Genomic DNA, 5,994 nt, shown 5'->3' with positions numbered 1-5,994 from the left:
TAACACTTAGAAACTGCATTTTGTGTTTACAAGTGAAGGTGTTTATTATTAAAGGGATAAAAATCCAAACCTAGAAGACCTATGTGAAAAAGTGATTGCCCATTAATCCTAATAAATGGTTGGGCCACCCAAAGCAGCAACAAATGCAATCAACCATTTGCAATAACTGGCAATAAGTCTTTTACTGCACTGTGAAGGAATTTTGGTCCAGTCATCTTTGCAGAATTGTTGTAATTCAGCCACATTGGAGGGTTTTTCAAAGATGAACAACCTTTTTAAGGTCATCTGAATTAGATTCAGGTCAGGACTTTGACTAGGCTACTTCAAAGTCTTCATTGTGCTTTTTTTTAAGCCATTCAGAGATGGACTTGTGTTTTGGGTTATTGTCCTGCTGCAGAACTCAAGTGCGCTTCAGCTTGAGGTCACAAACAGATGGCCAGACATTCTCCTTTAGGATGTTTTGATAGACAGCAGAATTCATTGTTACATTTACTGTTCTGAAGCAGTAAAACAGACCCAGACGATCACACTACCACCACCACATTTTACTGTTGGTATGATGTTGTTTTTCTGAAATGCTGTTACCCATATGTAATGGGACACACACCTTCCAAAAAGTTCAACTTTTGTCTTGTCAGTCCACAGAGTATTTCCCCAAAAGTCTTGGGGTTTACCAAGATGTTTCTGGCAAAACTGAGATGAGCCTTTATGTTCCCGTAGCTCAGGAGTGGTTTTTGGCTTGGAACTCTGCCATGCAGGCCATCTTCGCCCAGTCTCTTTCTTATGATGGAGCCATGAACACAGACCTTAACTGAGGCAAGTGAGGGCTGCAGTGTTTTGGATGTTGTTCTTGGGTCTTTTGTGACGTCTTGGACAGGTTGTCGGTGTAATTTTGGTCAGCCAGCCACTGCTGGGAAGGTTCACCTCTGTTCCATGTTTTCGCCATTTGTGGATAATGATTCTCACTGTGGGGAGAGATCTCATTTACTTTGTTTCTCATTTGTCCCTGAATTTCCTTGGATCATGGCATGATGTCTGGCTTTTGAGAATGTTTTGTTATACTCCACTTTATCAGGCAGCTCCTATTTAAGTGATTTCTTGATTGGTGACTGACAGGTGTGGCAGTAATCGGGCCTGGGTGTGGCTAGAGAAACTCAGCTTTCCAAAGTTGTGATACATGTTGTACATGATGTTATAGCAGGTGTGCTGGTGGAGTGGGAGCACAATCACTTATTCACGCAGGGCCACCTGTGGGCCACCTTCATTTAGAAACTGCATGTTGTGTTTACTTTTGTTATCTTTATCTAAATTTAAATTCTTTTGATGATCTGAAACATTTAAGTTTGATAAACATACAAAAAATAGGGAATCAGAAAGGGGGGAAACACTTTTTCACAATGCTGTATGTACTGAACAGACACCTTAAAATTGTTTTTGTTTTTGTTTGTTTTTTACCTAACCAATATCTCGGTTATGGGTGCCCCACTCTGCTTATTGTCTGTCTTTGTCTTTGTCTCTGTTTTTTTCCTTTCTGTTTTAACGATATGAGTGCTGGGACCATCTGTGGTTTTTGACAAAAACCAGAAGAAAACAGAAATGGCTCCTAGGAATACATGGAGTGTTTTGTTGAGGAAAAAAGAGAAGATTGTGGTCACATGTCAGTACACACTGGACTGTAACAAATCAATAATCCTTGTGTCTCTCTCCAGCATGACTACAATAGGACACACACTGATGCACTTCCCATGAGCTTGTCAGGGGATTGCTATTGAATAATCCATTTGACTTCTTATGATTCTTAGACCAATAGCTGTGGAATCATCATGACTGAATATATATTTTCAGATTTTGAGGAACCACAGCTTTTTAAAATTTACCGTAGATAGTACAGAATCTTAGGCTGGGGAGTATTTACCACATAAACTATTTTCTGTTGTACTTATAATGCATCAGTGTGCTGTGATAATATCACTTTTATCTGTTTCCCTATAGCAGCCATAACAGCTTATTACAATATGTGTTTTTATTAACTTCCCATAAAACATACTGGTTCAAGGATAAATTACAGGGTTTTTACTAAAAGTATAAGAGTTTTATAGAGCACCTGAACTAACTGAGTAAAAAAAAAAATACTGAGATTTCTGGTTGCCTGGTTGTGTCTTATCTTTCTCTGTGTCACTGCAGGGTCAGGTAGGGCCCCCTCCGACCTCCACTACCCAGTTTCACAGAGAGAAAGAGAAACAAACATACAGTGACAGTGAACCAGGTGCAGTGGAGATAACACACCTCTCAAGGCTTATGGGTATTTTAGTTGTGTTTTAGTGTTTTTCTGTAGGTTACATATGTTTTTAGGTTCCAATTCAAAAGTCGGAAAATGAATTTTATTTTCATTGCTTTTTAAAAAGCTGTAAGTGCATAATTGAACTAACTTTCACACAATATAATGTCATGTAACAGTATTCATTGTGACATATACATATTCAACAGCATAATAACATATTAATTGAAAAGGGAAGATATGCTGCACAGACATTTGAGCATTACTATTATCCAGTGTAAGCTCCGTATCTGTGATTCCAAAGTGTTTGTGCTCTGTTTCAGAAAGAAAAATATCTTTGTCTTAAAATGGTAAAAAAAAAAAAAAAAAGATTTCAGAAGACTCCAGACTGAGAGTTGGTCTGTGTTTAGCTATTCATCAGTTAAACAATCTTTCATAAATGGGGATGATTTATTACTGTGATACTGTTCCCTATGCTTCACTGAGCTGATTTCAAAAGAAAAATCTAAGCGTGCGATCAGCTAAAAACAAACCACTGTCTTGTACCTGTCTTGCACCAACAAAAGGAAAGAAATTCCCAGTTTTATTAAGTTAGGTGATTACTGCAGGTCGGGATGTCCTTAATTTGAAGCTGAGTGAGAATTGCGTTGCGACAGGAACCACCAATAACTGCAAACACTGAAGTAAATCTATTATAAAATGTCTTCAAACAAATAAAACCCTCCTTTTGTAGCCAGCCACAGGCCAGAGATGAACCCAGCACACATGCTGTAAAATAACCTTGAAACTAACACTTACAGTAGACAATGTTCTCCTCAGTATTGTAAAGCTACACACTCCACACACTACACAGCTATCTCTATTTATTTAAATATTGCAAGGCTGTTGAGCAGACGAGGCCTGTCCATTTATTAAATCCAAGCGTAAATTTACACTCACCCCAATGGGTCGCGGCAGATGGCCGCCCCTCACTGAGCCTGGTCTCCCGGAGGTTTCTTCCTGTTAAAAAGGAGTTTTTCCTTCCCACTGTCGCCAAAGTGCTTGTTTATAGGGGGTCATATGATTGTTGTGTTTTTCTCTGTATGTATTATTGTATGGTCTACCTTACAATATAAAGCACCTTGAGGCGACTGTTGTTGTGAATTGGTGCTGTATAAATAAAATTGAAATTGAATTTAAAGCAGTGCAAATGTTTAGAGGATTTGCTAAATAAATCAACAAAAAAGCACATTAATAATGTGTAATAAAAAGCAGCAACTGTCATTACTGAGCTATATATTCATATGTTTATATTTTTTCTCTTTTTGTTTATCCATTTCTTTCCAAAATTTCCTTTTTTCCTTTTTATTTTCTTTAAATATTTACACTGAAAATGTGCAGAAGAAAAGGTGGGCGGACTAATGAGCTATAACTGCAAAAAATATGTTTTTTTCAATTCAAGCCGTTGAATTTGACCTATGCATAGTGTCATCACCCATGAGGAACACTTTGTTGGCTTGGCATGGATGAACAGTAAACTAAGCGTTGGTTCTCACAATCATTGTCACTGTGTAGGCAGAGTGCTACACACAAGCATACCTAGAGCTGCTGAGATGTGTCAGCCTTTCTTCCTGTAACACGTAAAAAAAATGTCAAACCGTTACATCCTTCAGAATAACAATACTAGCACCATAATACACCATTAGCGTAACTAATCTTTCTTGGGCAAGTTTCCAACATGCACACAGGTTCTAGGAAGGTATCACTCAATGCAGAAAAGCAGAACATTATGTAGATTTGGAAAATGCTAAGCAGGTGATATACAGCTCTTTTATTGTGATATATAGATGAGCAATAACGTGGGCTTTGCACAGGCTCATACTGTAATGTAGTCATGACGATGATGAATTTGAATGTCAGTTCATCCAACTGAAACAAAGTGATAAATCACTAATTGAGTTTTACAACTTGACAAAGTGATAAGAGTGACCTTGCACTGGAGTAAACAAGCAAGCGTGTCCCGAGTGTGATCAAAGACGCACACATGCTAATGACTAGTGTGTGGATGTGGATGTGCTCCTACATCACGGAAACATAAACATAGCTAACATTCTTTAAATAGTTATAGCAGCATAAATATCCTTAAGAGTTTGATGCATTTTGATAATGTATGGTTAATGTGTTTGCTTGACACACATATACTTGTTTACTTGGTTGAATTTTTTCTCTTTAAGTATACTGAGGACAATAAAACAAACAAACCAAAAAATCCCAACAAGCTTGTCTCAGTTTTGTTTTTTCAACCACACCACATCTCAGTCAGTCAACCCTTCCAGAGCTTCTCTACGTGTTTTGATGATTATTTCTGACTCTTTCTCAATCCTCTGACTCATTTTCAGTCCATGTCTCCATGTCTGTCCTCTATGTAGGTCACACATGCTACTTTAGCCACTTATTTGTCTTATGTCAGATAGTTGGTTCCAGTTAATGAAGCAGAAAGCTTTGCATCTATAGTTTGTTTCTTTTTACCCTTTTAGAAAGAAGAAAATGTTAAGGACAGTTTGAAAAAAAAAAACTAAGGAAGCTTGTAAGTGGGTGGCAGAATGCTTCTCTGGTTAGAACTGTTTCCTTACAGCCAGGACGCATTGGGTTCAAATGCAGCCTGGAGACTTTCTGTGTGGGGTTTTCATGTATTCATCGTGTCTGCATGTGTTCTGTCCAGGTACTCCAGCTTCCTCCCACATTTTAAAGACATGCACAGGGCTCGGTTAATTGGTGAATGTGAGTGTGAATGGTTGCCTGGTGCTATGTGTTTGTGATAGATTGGCCACATGTACTTGGGTCTACCCTGCCTCTTGCCCTATGACAGTTGGGAAAAAGCTCTAGCTCCCCCACTGTGCTGAATTCAGTAAACAGAAGAAAACAGATTGCTGGATTTGTAAGCATTCACAGCTTTTCTAAGGTCTTGCCATAGGATGTCAGTCATGTTGAGATCTGGACTTTGACTGGACCATTGCATCGACTTGATTTTTTTTCTTTGCTGGCATTTTATTTATCTGTCAGACACACATTCTACAGCTAGTATAAGTTGCTTGTGCTGATATGCTGTGTTTGGATTTTGCCAATGTGCATTACAGTAAAATCTCCACTTTGAGCTTGTCTGTCCAAAGGATGTTGTTCCAGAAGTCTTGTAGGTGGTTCAGATGTGACACTCCACATCTGCTGTTCGTGTTAGAAAGAAGAGGCTTTTTCCTGGCAATCTTTCCAAACAAGCCAGACTTGTTCAGTTGTTTTCTGATTGCACTCTAACATCCTAACTGAATCCAGTAGAGTCTGAGATGTAGTCTGTTTTCTGTTTTCTTTGAGCATTGCATGGTCTGACCTCGCAGTAAATTTGCAGGAATGTCCCCTCCTGGGAATATTGGCAACTTATTGTTTTGAATGTTTTTCCAATTGTAAATAATCTTTCTCACTGTAGAATAGGGGCCTTCAAATCATTTGGAATGGCCTGATGACCATCCACAGACTGGTGTGGAACAACAATCGTTTCTCTGAGGTTATTGTTAATGTCTGGCATTGTTTTAAAACACACTGTAATGCTACAAACTCCATAAACTCCCCAAATCGCTGCTTTTAGAGTGGTGTTCATGCTTATTGATGATCAGCTTGTGAAGTATACAGTATTTGAATTACCAGTGCCTGTTTGCTACTTACCCTCTTAATTTCTGTGGAAGTTA

Source organism: Pelmatolapia mariae, linkage group LG20 (genome assembly GCF_036321145.2).
Source record: "Pelmatolapia mariae isolate MD_Pm_ZW linkage group LG20, Pm_UMD_F_2, whole genome shotgun sequence".
NCBI lineage: Eukaryota > Metazoa > Chordata > Actinopteri > Cichliformes > Cichlidae > Pelmatolapia > Pelmatolapia mariae.
Note: the sequence above shows the minus strand (reverse complement) of the source record.